The sequence below is a fragment of the Nomascus leucogenys genome, chromosome 24 (assembly GCF_006542625.1).
Source record: "Nomascus leucogenys isolate Asia chromosome 24, Asia_NLE_v1, whole genome shotgun sequence".
NCBI classification, from domain to species: Eukaryota; Metazoa; Chordata; class Mammalia; order Primates; family Hylobatidae; genus Nomascus; species Nomascus leucogenys.
In genome coordinates this window covers 24,473,804-24,488,777 of record NC_044404.1, presented here as the reverse complement: position 1 = coordinate 24,488,777, position 14,974 = coordinate 24,473,804, and the positions used below count along the sequence as shown (strand labels likewise).

At 46.4% G+C, this 14,974-nt stretch overlaps 1 protein-coding gene across 2 annotated transcripts in view; it reads right to left on the bottom strand.

Moving 5' to 3' along the window:
• RCAN3 (RCAN family member 3) overlaps window positions 1-9,115 on the bottom strand; it is a 28,740-nt gene extending 19,625 nt beyond the window's left edge. Inside the window, exon 1 of one of the 2 annotated variants that reach the window (XM_003271615.4) lies at window positions 8,855-9,115. The gene's annotated coding sequence lies outside the window, so the exon portion shown is untranslated. The remainder of the gene's footprint in view (window positions 1-8,854) is intronic. The other variant, XM_030805679.1, reaches the window with a different exon arrangement.
• Between the last annotated feature and the right edge of the window lie 5,859 nt (window positions 9,116-14,974).

Here is a 14,974-nt window from a genome sequence, read left to right as displayed (position 1 = left end):
CAGGACAGAATCTGTCTCTCATAGGCTGTTTCTGTGCATGTCTGCCTCTTCCAATGAACTGCACATCACATTTACCGAGCAGAGAGCCTTGGACATGACACATTTCAAGATGCGGAGGCAGAATTTAATAAATACGTAGCAGGCACAGACAAACTAAGTGATTATGATTACTACCTCAATACCACCTGATTTGTGATTTTTCCCTTTTATTTCAAAGAACAGAAGGTCACAAATACATTGCTTACACACAGTACAATACAGAATGGTAATTATGGAATAAAAATAGTGAGGTTTTTTGGTATTCTACAATATCAATCAAGACTACTTCTAAGAAGTAAAATCTTTACTCATTTGTATACACATTTTCTGAGTGCCTACTGCTCGGTGTTGGGGAGTGAAGAAAACATGGTTCCTACCCTCAAGGCACTCCCAGCAAAGCCAGCATTTCTCCTCTTCAACAATGCTAAGCACCCATTCTCCTAAAGAACCCCGTTCCATCAGCTGTCAGCTGTACTTAATTTTTTTTTTTTTTTTGAGACAGAATTTTATCCTGTTGCCCAGGCTGGAGTGCAGTAGTGCGATCTTGGCTCACTGCAACCTCCGCCTCCCAGGTTCATGCCATTCTCCTGCCTCAGCCCCCCAAGCAGCCGGGACTACAGGCATGTGCCACCATGCCCGGGTAACTTTTGTATTTTTAGTAGAGACGGGGTTTCACATGTTGGCCAGGCTGGTCTCGAACTCCTGACCTTAAGTTATCCGCTCGCCTCCGCCTCCCAAAGTGTCAGCTATACTTTCCATTTCTCCTTCTCCACTTGTTCCTCTTCCTCAGCAAACGTGTTCCTGCGAGCCCTACCATCTGGATTCTACTCTCCCCTCACGCTCCCCCTAATTCTCCTTCACCTTCCTACCAGCTCCTAGGAAACGTGATCTCTTCTTGCCGCGCTCCCTCTGCTCTAGTCACTCCTGAATTAGGTGCAGTTTGGCCTCCGCGCTACCTTTTGGCTGCAGCTGTCCTCCTCATGGACGGCAACGGCTTCCCAACAGGCATCCCACATTTTATCATGCGTCACTTTATCACACTGCACTGCATTTTTTCCAAAATGAAGGCCTGTCACAACCCTGCATTGAGCAAGTCTATCAGTGCCACTTTCAAACAGGATGTGCTCACTTCGTGTCTGCCATGTTCTGGTAATTCTCACAATATTTCAAACTTTTTCATTATTATTTTATCTGTTACGGTGATCTGTGATTAGTGATCTTTGATGTTACCATTGTAATTGTTTTGGGGCACCATGAACTGCACCCATATAAGATGGCAGACTTCATCAATACATGTTGTGCGTGTTCTCAATCGACATGTGTTGTGGGTGTTCTTCACCAATACACATGGGTGTTCTTAATGAATACATGTTGTGGGTGTCCTTAACCAATACATGTTGTGGATGTTTTGTTTTTTTGTTTTGTTTTGTTTTTGAGACAGAGTCTTGCTTTGTAGCCCAGGCTGGAGTGCAGTGGTGCGATCTTGGCTCACTGCAGCCCCCGTCTCCCAGGTTCAAGCGATTCTCCTGCCTCAGCCTCCCAAGTAGCTGGGACTACAGGTGCACGCCACCACGCCCAGCTAATTTTTTGTGTTTTTAATAGAGACAGGGTTTCACCATGTTGGCCAGGATGGCTTCGATCTCTTGACCTTGTGATCTGCCCATCTCGGCCTCCCAAAGTGCTGGGATTACAAGCGTGAGCCACCGTGCCCGGCCATGGGTGTTCTTGGTATGTGTTGTAGGTGTTCTAACTGCTTCACTGAGTGGGGCCATTTCCCCGACTCTCTCCCCCTCCTCGGGCTCCCTACCCTCTGAGACACGACAATATTGAAATTAGGCCAATTAATAAACCTTCAATGGCCTCTAAGTGTTCAAGTGAAAGGAAGCATCCTGAGTCTCTCACTTTAAATCAAAAGCCAGCACTGATTAAGCCTACTGAGGAAGATACGTCCCCAGAGGCCGAAAGCTAAGTCTCTTGCACCAATCAGTCAAGTTGTGAATGCAAAGGAAAAGTTCCCAAAGGAAATTAAAAGTGGTACTCCACTGAACACACAAATGCTAAAAAGGCAAAAAGAGCCTTATCGCTGATACGAAAAGTCTGAGTGGTCTAGATAGATGATCAAACCAGCCACAACATTCCCTTAAACCAACGTCTAATCCAGAGCAAGGCCCTAACTCTCTTCACTTCTATGAAGGCTGCGAGAATGGAGGAAGCTGAAGAAGAAAAGTCTGAGGCTAGCAGAGGTTGGTTTATGAGGCTGAAGGACAGGAACTGTCTCTACAACATAGAGGCGCAAGGCGAAGCAGCAAGTGCTGATGTGGAAGCTGCAGCAAGTTCTCCAGAAGATCTAGCTAAGGTCATTGATGAAGGTGGCTACGCTCAACAGATTTTCAATATAGACAAAATAGCCTTCTATTGGAAGAAGATGCATCTAGGACTTTCATAGCTAGAAGTCAATGCCTGGCTTCAAAGCTTCGAAGGACAAGCTGACTCTTTTGTTAGGGGCTAACATAGCTGGTGACTTTACGTTAAAGCCAATGCTCATTCACCATTCTAAAAATCCCATGGCCCTTAAGAATTGTGCTAAATCTACTCTGCTTGTGCTCTATGAACGGAACAATTCAGCCTGGATGGCCACACATCTGTTTACAGCATGGTTTACTGTATGTTTTAAGCCCATTCTTGAGACCTACTGCTAAGAAAAAAAGAGAGATTCCTTTCAAAACATTGCTCTCGTTGACAATTCGCTCGGTCACCCAGGAGCTCTGACAGAAATATACAGGGAGATGAATGTTCTTTTCATGCCTGCTAACACAATATCCATTCTGCAGCCCATGGATCAAGGAGTAACTTTGACTTTCAAGTCTTACTATTTTAAGAAATACATTTCATAAGTATACAGCTGCCAGAGGTAGCAATTCCTCAGATGGATCTGGGCAAAGTAAATGGAAAACTTTCTGGAAAGAAGTCACCATTCTAGATGCCATCCAGAACATTCGTGATTTATGGGAGGAGGTCAAAATTGCAACATCAACAAGTTGGGAAGAAGTTGACTTCAACCCTCATGGATGACTCTGAGGTGTTCAAGACATCAGTGGAGAGAATAACTGCAGATGTGGTGGAAATACCAAGAGAACCAGAATTAGAAGTGGAGCCTAAAGATGTGACTGAATTCCTGCAATTTCAAACAAAACTTGAATGGAAGGGAGTTGGCTCCCTGTGAATGAGCAAAGAGGGCGGTCTCTTGAGATAAAATCTACTCCTGGGGAAGACATTGTAAACATTGTTGAAATGACAACAAAAGATTTACAATATTCCATAAACTTAGTTGATAAAGCAATGGCAGGGTTTACAGGACTGGCTGCAATTTTGAAAGAACTTCTACTGTAGGTAAAATGCTATCAAACAGCATCACATACTACAGAGAAATCTTTCGTGAAATGCTGTTGTCTTGTTTTAATAACTGCCACAGCCACCCCAAACTACAGCATCACCACCCTTATCAGTCAGCAGCCATCAACCTCAAGGCAAGACCTTCCACCAACAAAAAGATTACGACTTAATCCTTAGCATTATTTTTTGAGATGGGGGGGTCTCATTCTCACTCTGTTGCCCAGACTCTAGTGCAGTGGCGTGATCATGGTTCACTGTAGCCTTGACATTCCCAGGCTCAGGTGAGCCTCCCACCTCAGCCTCCCAAGTAGCTGGAACTACAAGCACACACCACCATGCCCGGTTAATTTTTGTATTCTTTGTGGAGATGGGGTTTTGCCATGTTGCCCAGGCTGGTCTCGAACTCGTGGGCTCAAGTGATCCACTCGCCTCAGCCTCCTAAAGTACTGGGACTATTAGGTGTGAGCCACCACACCAACCGATCATTAGCATTTTTTAGCGACAAAGTATTTTTTAAATGAAGGTCTATAATTTTTTTTAAGACACATGCTATTGCACACTTTATAGTATAGTGTAAACAAGACTTTTATATGCACTGGGAAACCAAAATTCATGTGACCGGCTTTATTACAATGATCTGTAACAAAACCCACGATATCGCCGAGCAAGCCTGTAGTTGAAACCCTGTGTCAGGTGTCAGCCTATCTCTGTAGCACATGACCTGGCTGCCTATTCCATTCATTCTTGGACCTCCCTGTGTCCCTGCCTTCTGGGTCTTGCCTCTTCCCGGCCCTTCTTCCTCACCAACTCTATCTTTTTTACGGCCTCTTTCTCCACATCCTCATCCTTTTTTCCTCATCTTCCTCTCCTGGCTGATTTTATCCACACTGGAGTATTTAGCTGCCTAATCACCAGAGGTTCTCAACTAAGTTCCTGCCTCCCCGTGGTTCACACACACCTGTGTCAATACTGGCTCTCATTTCATGCAACGACCTTAAGACAGGATGAATGTCACCAAAGTTGGGAGGGAAGCCAGAGCAGAACCTTGAGCAATAAAGGTTATATTGTGATTATTTGTTTACAAATCACTCCTAGCTACAAGACCGTATCTGCGAAGCTCCAGGCCCTGGCACAGTTTCCCGCTCACAGTGTATGCTTAATAAGGGAGGCTGAATAAAAGCAGGTAGTATTGTGGTTACCCCACTGATATGTCAGCACAAAGGTAAATTGAATTCTGCATGGGATTAGAGATAGCTTCCCAAAGGAGGCAATGGTGAGACTTCAAGGATGAACAGAATTTCGGAAGGAAAAGAATGGGGAGCATTCCACGCAAAGCCAGCAGGACATGAACAAAGGCAGGAAGACAGTAGGACCAGCATGCACAAAGGTCATGTGATCTGGCATGGCTAGGGTGCAAGGTGTTTGGTGGGGGTGGCATGAGACAGTCGGAAAGGCAGGTATGGGCCAGGTTGCCAAGAAAGTAGGGTTACAGAGCTTTGACATAAAAACCAGCATGCCATTGTGGGTTTTTAGGCAGGGAAATGATAAAACCAAGTGCAATTTAACTTTCAGTATCTCTAAAGGTGGGCTGTCTTTGTATCTTATCTCTTAGAGGCACTAATGTTTCTATCCTATTCCCAACCCATTAAAAAGAGGTAAAGAAAATACTGTGCCCGGATTTTTGGAGACTGGCAAGTTGAGGAGCTCTGGCTGACTAGGTTTTGAAATTTGAGAAAGTCAACCTATTCTTGATAAGATTTTTTTGTTTCAAGTTCCCTTGTCTAACCCGTAAAAAGATTTTAAAAAACAGAACACAGGAAATAATCCTTCACCTGACTTAAAAAAAAAAAAATTCTTAGAATGTCACACCTTCATTTCCTGTTTTCTACCTTCAATTTTGAGTACTTTTTTTTTTTTTTTTGATATAACTTCAAACAGAAGTTATAAGAATAGCACAAGAACTCGGGTACGCTGTATCCTTTACCCAGAGTCACCAATTCCTTCTGTTTTGTGCATCTGCTTTATCTTTCTCCATTTTTATAGACATGCATTTTCCTGAGCCATTGAAAGATGGAGCATACCCCTTTTACTTCCAAATACTTCAGTGTATAAGAACAAGATTATTTTCTTACATAACCCATAGGATAATTATCAAAAACAGGAAATTCAACATTGATATAATACTATTATCTAATACATAATTTGTCAAATGCATAATCTGGATTCAAATTTTGTCAGTTATCCTAATAACGTCTTAGCTATTTTCCTTCGATTTTTTTTTTTAGATTATTGTCAAATTATTTGTCGTTTGTCCCAAGATATCTATGTTGCTTTCTTTTTCCTTTTTTAAAGACAGGGTCTCTGTCACGCGGGCTAGAGTGCAGTGGTGTAATTATAGCTCTGCTCCAACTATCACAAGACTAAACTGTTTCTCAGTTTCCCAATCCAGGGAACTCTAGACTGGCCCAGCAGAAAGGGCTGAACCAATATCCTCCAGCTCCTGTAAGCAAAGGTCTGTGCTAATCCAGGTTTCCCATCATCTCCAGCACAACTGTAACTACGGCTGGCTTCTGGCAAATTGTTTCTTCATGGAAATATCAAATGAGTGGAAAAACTCCAAGTAACACGACCATCTGCTCTGCCACAACAAGCCTGTGACAAAAGTCATCTATCAAGGCAAAATGTCAAGCACATGGCATGGATCTTGCATTTTCTGTTCTGATCAGGAAAAGGCAAATTCTTTCTCCTCCAGGATTAAAATTAACAAGCTTCCCAACTTGGTGAACATTTCAATATCTTAGTTAGATGTACTTTTTACTTTTTTTGTATGTTAAAAATGCTACCAAACAATACTGGAAGCAAACAAGTGCTCCATTATCAGCTCTACAAGTGTCCTGCTGAATAACCTTGGGAAAAATCACTTGGCTTTTCTGTATTTATAAAATGAACAAAATAAAATACATAAAATGTATAAAATATATAAAATAAACACAGGTGCTTTGGGCTAAGTTCCTTTTTTAAACTTCTAAATTATAAATTTCAACTAAGTTAAAAAAACAAAACAAAACACTTGGACTGGTGTGGTAGCTCATGCCTGTAATCCCAGCACTTTGGGAGGCAGAGGCAGGCGGGCTGCCAGAGCTCCAGAGTTCGAGACCAGCTCGGGCAACATGGCAAAACCCCATCTCCACAAAAAAATACATGGTGCACGCCTGTAGTCCCAGCTACTCAGGAGGCTGTGGTGGGAGGAATACTTGAGCCTGGGAGGCCAAGGCTGCAGTGAGCTGTGTTTGCACCACTGTACTCCAGCCTGGGCAACTGAAGGAGAACTTATCTCAAAAAAAAAAAAAAAAAAAAAAAAAGAAAAGAAAAAGAGAAAAAGAAAACAAAGCAACAAAAAGCCGCTTAGGATCGTCAATGCGAAGTTCTGAACAGCTATCACGAAGCCCTACCTTCTATTCTCTAGTCATTTACCACTCACAGGTAGAACTGTACTATTTTTAGTAGCTGTAAGAAAAATTTGGTGCGACAGTAAAGTAAAACGGGTGAAAATTTGATTTTTGTATTTTGTATGTTTCAATGACCCATGTCTTGTTTTCACAGATAACCTAGAATTGGTCCTGTTATAATTGAGGTTCCACTCCACCAGGAATTCGTTAGCAAGAGACAGATAGAAATAACAAAAACCAGCCTACAAAACATATGAAAACAACAGGCTTTAAAGAGTAACTGAAGCTGAGATACATAAGACTGATGCTATTTGTTGTGCTGTGTATAATTTCTTTCCCCTGGATAGAACCTCTACATTCTAGGGAAAAAGTGGAGATTGCGGTCCGACCTCCACCTTCTGTGTTTTTTTTCTAAGTAACAAATGGTGTTGAACTTTAGAGCTTCCATTATTTCACAGGCTTCAGGCTAATGGATTTCCGGGTCACACTATTTTTCATGCTTTAAGTCCTTCAACCAACAACTCTAACACCATACAAAATCTGCTCTTGTCTGTTACCTAATGTTCACATGTTTGAAACCTTTACAAACGTTGTATTTCAATAGCAGGAAAAATCTTGTTTCCTAGAAACGCACTGAAATCTGTTTTCAGGCTAAGAAAGAAAAGGTTTGGGCTGGTGCGGTGGCTCATGCCTGTAATCTCAGCACTTTCGGAGGCAGAGGTGGGCGGGTGGCTTGAGCCCAGGAGTTCAAGAACAGCCTGGGCAACATAGTGAGACCCAATCTCTACAAAAAATTAGCCGGCACCTGTAGTCCCAGCTACTCAGGACGCTGAGAGGTGGGAGGATCGCTTGATCCTGGGAAGTTGAGGATGCAGTGAGCTGTGTTTGCACCACTGCACTCCAGCCTGGGTGACAGAGCGAGGCCTTGTCTCAAAAAGAAGAAAAGAGAAGAGAAAAGCAAAGCAAAGGCAAGGCTTGCCAATGCAGTAAAATGTAAAGCTGATGACCTGGCTAAAGAAGAGACTCAGTTTTCAAGCTTTTCACAGTCTTCCTGCATGGAAAGCCCATTTCTAGATCAATTTAAATCCCCACCAAAAAGAACACATTTGTGTGATGTATATCTAGCTCCTGAATTATGTGTTTACAGAGTTTAAGATATTGAACCAAAGCCAAAGAAATAGTCTTAAAACAAATTAATTTACGTCGTATGTAATCACAGCTACAGATAAATCAATTGCTTCTTTTGCCAAATAGTACATCAGAGACTTCTATGAAAAGCTCAGATAAATGTGGTGTACTTGGCGGCTTCCAACAAGTGGAAGCGAATATTTTTGGCTTTCAGCACTACAGGAAAACATCACTTTAAATAATCCTTGTTTGTATCTGAAACACGGATCTGGATTGCTTCCTACACTAGAATCCTAATCTCTAAAGGAGATGATCAGATTTTGCACGGAAGCTAGAAGAATCAACCTGGAACAGATCACTCCTGCCCTACCTGTCCAGGCGGCGGACAGAAGCAGACAGACAAGTTTCAAGAAGTTAGGGAGTCACTAATGCGATGGTGATCCACGCACCGTGGGGGAAGCGGGGCAAGGGAGAAAGACAGGGGGCTTCCACCTTCCACGCGCCCCTGCACCGCTCCTGCCTTCAGAGGCAGGCTGGGCCTGTCGGCTTTTCAAAAAGTCAAACACTTGATGGGAGAAAATCGTTGGTGGAGAAGACAAAACATTTTTGTTTTGTTTTCCGGGACACCACCCTCGAGGCTGCCAGACTAGACCCCGCGCGCGAGAAGGGTGCGGCGGGAGGCGAGGTCGCGGGAGGCGACGTCGCGCGCGACAGCATCTCCCGGTCCCGCGGCTCGGGGTGCCCACCCCTCCCGGACTTCTCGGGGCGGCTTTTTTTTTAACTTTTCACGCCCCCACCCCCCGCCCCGCCCCGCGCCCCACCCCCGCCCCGCGCTGGGTGCAAACCTGCTGGGGAGGCCGGGGACGGTGGGGCCTCACCTGCACGCCCCGCCGCCGCAGGACGGGAGCCGGGAGGAAAGCGGACGGGCCCGGGCTGCCCGACGGGGCTGCGGGGAGCCGGGCGGCGCGAGCTGCGGGGCCTCCGGGAACCTGGTGGGCGGCGGGCGGGGCCGAAGACAGAGCCGGGAGCCGCAGGCAGCAGCAGCCTGGCCGCCACGCCCTCGACGCCGGCGAGAGCGGCCGCCTCGGCTGGGACTAGGGCGGTGTCCCGGCTGAGCGAGGCTGCCGGCGCCGCGCGCGCTCCCGGGCCCCTGCGCGCGCCCGCCTCGTCCCCTCCTGTTCTGGCAGGGCGCGCGCACGGCGGCGCAGGCGCCAGAGCCCAGGACGAGGGTGGGGACCCGGGCGGCGAGCGGGGCGGGGGCGCGCGGGGGCCGGGGTGGGGATGTCTCGCCGCGCGCGCCCTCCTCCCGCTCCTCCGGGTCCCTGGTCCCCAGCCTGTGGGGGGCTTCGGCTATAGCGCTGGGGCGGGGGCTTTAGATCCCCCCGAAAACAGGACCTCTGGCGACCTTCTCGTTTTCCACTGGGAGCGGAGAGAGCCGATCTCCTTTTCCTGCTAGTTCCGTAGGACAGTCCCCGGAGCAGCTCATAGGAATATGACGAACGTTTACTCAGGGCTGGTTACTATGTACACTGCGCCCCGCGCGCGGCGAGTTTACCTCGATTCACCTCCCGGCAACCGGCGGCCCGGATATTATCAGATGCTGGGGGCTTCCCGGCGCCTCATTGCCGGAGGAGAGGCGGCCGCAGGTTGCTGAGCTGAAGCTAGCACCAGGTGTGGGACGGCACAGGCTGGGTCCCGCCCTGGCGGGTACAACCCTCTTCCCCTTACCCACTCCTTCCCCTCCCTTCCCATCCCCTCCCCTCCCCTCCCCTCCTCCCCACTCGTGCTCTTCACCCTCCTCCCGCTCTCCCTCCTCCTCTTACTCCTCTTCACCCTATGCCCTATCTACCGTTGTCATACAATCCACATGTTTAATGCTTTCTTTTTCGTGTAAAAACCCTTCCACGCAGTCTTGCTTGCTTGTCTCCGACGCCCTAGGAGACCATGGGACATGATTACAACTATTAACGCAAAGGGAAGAGCCCGGGTCTAAGCTGCTCAGCGATTTTCAGTGGTAGGACCGAGGCTTACATTGGCAGGTATTATTATTACCAATAACAACTATGATGACAAAGCTCCTGAGCCCAACTTGGAAGGCAGCCGGTGTCTCTTCCCGCAGCCGGCAGAGAAGGAAGCAGGGTCACAGAGCAGGGAAAATAACTGGGCGCCTGTAGTCCCAGCTACTCGGAGAGGCTGAGGCAGGAGAATGGCGTGAACCCGGGAGGCGGAGCTTGCAGTGAGCCGAGATCGCGCCACTGCACTCCAGCCTGGGCCTGGGCGACAGAGCGAGACTCCGTCTCAAAAAATAAAAATAAAAAAAAAATAACTGGGCTCATCTCCCACCTACAAGGACGCGCAGTCGCGAGGTGGTGCGCACCCGTAGTCCCAGCTAACTCAGGAGGCAGAGGCGGGAGGATCGGTTGAGGCCAGGAGTCTGAGACCAGCTTGGACAGCATAGCAAGACTCCGTTTCAAAAAAAAAAAAAAAGGAATGTGCAGTTAGAAGAAAATCAGCTCTGATTACCCACTTAAGGCCTTTCAGAGGCAAAGTGAAGCACAGTGAAGGTTAACATCAAAGGCACTCAGTGCCTGCATCATGGGGCAGGAAGATGGACTAAAATGTGTACAGCACATCTAATCCCTGTTAGATGTAAACTAAGAAATCAGGGTTGGATTATGACCCCAAGGGCTCTCCAGCAGTTGAGCCCAGCATAGTCACCGAGGTATGCCCAGCAGATCACCCCTCCTGCTTCCTGCTTGCTGCTTCTGTGGTTCCTGCTGCCTCCAACCCTGCTGCTCCTGCTCCCCAGCTTGTCTTAACTAAGTTCTTCACTTTCATTCACTTAACTAATATTGACTGCAAGCTGCATGTTTTGTCAAGGTCACCCTAAAGACTGTAGTAATTCTTTTTTCTCTAAATTCCTCTAACACAGCAACTTTTGCAAAAATTGAGTTTTGTTTTTTTTTTTTGGTGTTTTTTTGTTTGTTTTGAGATGGCGTCTGCTCTGTTGCCCAGGCTGGAGTGCAGTGGCACAATCATAGCCTCAACCATCCAGGCTCAAGCGATCCTCCCATCTCAGCTTCCTGAGTAGCTGGGACTACAGGCACATGCCACCATGCCTGGCTAATTTTTCTATTTTTTGTAGAGACAAAGTCTCATAATGTTGCCCAGGCTGGTCTCGAACTCCTGAACTCAAGCAATCCTCCTGCCTCAGCCTCCCAGAGTACTGGGATTACAGGCGTGAGCCATCGCACCTGGCCAAAAAATTGAGTTTTCACATCAAATGATACTGGAAACAGCTGCATTCCATAGCCCTGCCTGGAGATGTCTGATGCATGTTCACACAAAAAAATGGCCCTGAGAGATCCTAAGTCAAACAACCAGGTTAGCTTGTTTAACTTAGTTTCCCTGAGGTATTAGGCCCTGTGTGGGTGTTGGGCTTGCAAGGGTAAGGCCCGTAGAGATCTGCCACCTGAGGAGCTCACAGATAGGGGAGACAGTGATTGTGATACAATGGTAGATGTGCACTATTTGAGACATTTGCGAAGTGCTAACAAAGCAGAGGAAGAAATGAGCAATCCTACATGATGGGTCAGGGAATGGGGTTCACATTACCAAGTATTATTCAAGATTCTCTCTTTTTTTTTCATGGTATACATCAATCAGACTGGGCTAAGCAGCAAATGGAATGCATTGACTCACATAACAGAAAGGTTTGGGGCTTCAGGCATGGCTGGATTCAGGGGCTTAAACTATGACATCAGGATTAAGTCTTTTCCCTCTCCATTTCTTGACTCTATTTCCTGTTGACTTTACATTCTTAGGCTTCCTTTTCCCCATGAGATGGCAGAAGGGCTGCTTACAACTTCAGATCACACCCTTTCCACCAGGAAAGGAGTTTCTTTTCCCTGATGCTGTCAACAAAAGTCCCAGGACTACATCTCATTGTCTAACTTGTGTTACCCGTGCATCACTAAATCACTCTCCTGAGAAGGGGCATGGAACATTCTGACAGCTCCTCTCAAATCGCATGGACTGAGATTTGGGGAGAGGTGGCTTCATGTGCTAGATCATTTCTGTTGGCCCTTCCAGAACTACTCTCCACCCTTTTCCTTCCTGATTTGAGCCTCAAGAGGCCAACCTGCATCGACTGCCTCCACAGGTCCCTTGTCCTCTGACTTACAGTTGAATTCACCAAATAGAAGACATTGGAAATGAGACCTGAGGGTTGGAGGAGGAGGAAGGTAAGGGTATTATTCCTCTGGCCCCTGCCCTTCTGGGTTGCTGCAGGTTGGCTACATGCATTTATTGAAGCTTCTGTCAACTGGCCTTCTTCACACAGCTACTCTCTCCTAGTTCTAGTAAATTATCCTTTCTCCACCTTCAGAATTATCCACCCTGGAGGTGATAATAGCTCCCCTCTGTTGCCTGCCACAGTGTATCACACCATCAGCCCTGCTTTTTCCTCAACCCTGCCCACACATCTGTATGTAACCTTTACTAAACCCCCTTTAGATTAATCATCTGCTGGGATGCTGATGGTTACATTCACCAAAGGAGATTCAAGTCTCTATTACCAAAAGAAAGGGCAATGAATCAAGGGCAGGCAACAGCACTATAGTAGTGATATTGGTTTGGAAGAAGTATCACCATAGTGCAGACTAGAGATAACTGTGGCTTGGACAGGGTCGTGATGGGGGAAGCAATGAGAAATGGTAGGATTCTGGCTATATCTCAGAGGCAATGTTAACACAGTTTACTGAGGAATTGTAGGTAAATTATGAGCAGTAGGGAGGAGTGAGGATGGAAGCAGTTGGAAAACATGCATCTGGAGCCTAAGAGTGAGCTCAATGAGTAGTGATTTGGGAGGGAGGTGCGGAGTTGAAACCATGGGCTCAGATGAAATGACCCAGGGAGCCCATGTAGAACAGAACACAGAAAGGGCAAAAGGCAGAATCTAGAAGAACAAACACCAGCCTTTCCATGGTGAACAGAGGAAGAGTTGCCATCTTATATCTATCATCTATATCGTGAGCAACTCAATAACTTGAGCACAAGAACAGAATCTTCCACATCCTTCCTCTTTACTGTTGTGTCTGGCGAAGTGATGACCACACGGTGGGTAATCAATGCTTGTTATGAATGAACTTGACAGTTTCACATTTCTAACACTCCCTCCCTCTCCTTCTCATGTGAGCTGAGTTACAGGCCGAGAAAAAGAGAAATTGATCCCTGTGGCTCAATCCGTTGAAACCTATGCCCAGGTTGCTAAGCATTTCACTGCCCTGGAAAACTTCAGTAGAACCTCTCAGACGATGCCACAGATCCCGAGTAGCACACCTCTTGCCTTTTAGCAGAATTTCCAGACCAGCGATTCCATTTCAGATTTTCTTATTCCAGATTTTCTTATTCTTATTTGAGTAGATTTAACAGTCAATAGAACAAATCCTTGTTAGGTTTGTTTTGGGTCTGTGCTATGAAAATAATACAAGTGGCAAAAGATCTCCATCTCACATGCATACATTGCTGGTGGGATGTAAAAGGATGCAGCTGTTTTTTGGAAACTGCCAGCTTATCAAGCTAAACATACACCTACCCCATGACCCAGAAATTCCACTCCTAGATGTCGACTCAAAAGAAACGTAGGCAAATGTCTACCAAAAAAGAGGCTGGTACAAGAATGCTCTTAACATCTTGGCCGGGTGCGGTGGCTCACACCTGTAATCCCAGCAATTTGGGAGGCCAAGGTGGGTGGATCAGTTGGGGTCAGGGGTTTGAGACCATCCCGGGCAACATAATGAAACCCTGTCTCTACTAAAAATACACAAATTAGCTGGGTGTGGTGATGGGCGCCTGTAATCCCAGTGGCTTGGGAGGCTGAGGTGGGAGAATGGCTTGAACCCGAGAGGCAAAGGTTGCAGTGAGCCGAGATTGTGCCACTGCATTCAAGCCTGAGCAACAGAGTGAGACTCCATCTCAAAAAAACAAAAACAAATCAACAGGCCGGGCTCGGTGGCTCATGCTTGTAATCCCAGCACTTTGGGAGGCCGAGGTGGGCGGATCACGAGGTCAGGAGATCGAGACCACGGTGAAACCTCGTCTCTACTAAAAATACAAAAAATTAGCCGGGCGTGGTGGCGGGCGCCTGTAGTCCCAGCTACTCGGAGAGGCTTGAGGCAGGAGAATGGCGTGAACCCGGGAGGCGGAGCTTGCGGTGAGCCGAGATCGCGCCACTGCACTCCAGCCTGGGTGACACAGCGAGACTCCGTCTCAAAAAAAAAAAAAAAAATCAACAACACAAAATATTTACTCATACTATTCTCCAACTGTAAATATCCCAAATGTCCGTAAGAGGAATGGATAAGAAAACCATGGCATATTCAAACAATGTAATACTACACAGCAATAAAAAAAAAACATGAAATGCTGATACACATAACAATGGATAAATCTCAAAAGCAATTGTTGAGCAAAAGAAGTCAAAACGCAGAGATGTTGGATTTCATTTATATGAAAGTCAAGAAGAGGCAAAACTAATGTATGGTAATAAGCATGAGAATGGCGGTTGCTTCTGAGGGTAGGGATTAATTGGAAAGGGGCACAGACCATTCAGGGGTTATGGAAATGTTCTTCCCATGCCAGTATGTTTGCCAGACGTGGTTCTAGGCATTGGGAATATAGCAGTGAACAAAACAGACCCAGTCCCTGCCTTTATACAAATCCATCTCAGTTCTTTTAATTGGTTGCATTGTTTAATGCATTTTAAATAAGAAAAAAGTGGCCTTTCTTTAAATACAGTCTATGACAAATCTGAGGAACTCTCTTGCTTCGTCTTTAGTTGCTGACGGGAAGGCAGAAAAGTACAATGGAAAGAGCATGGGCTCCAGGAAGTCAGCTCTACCACTGACTGGCTGTGTGATTTTTGGGCAAGTTCTTTAAACCTGTGAGGCCTTACTTTTCTCATC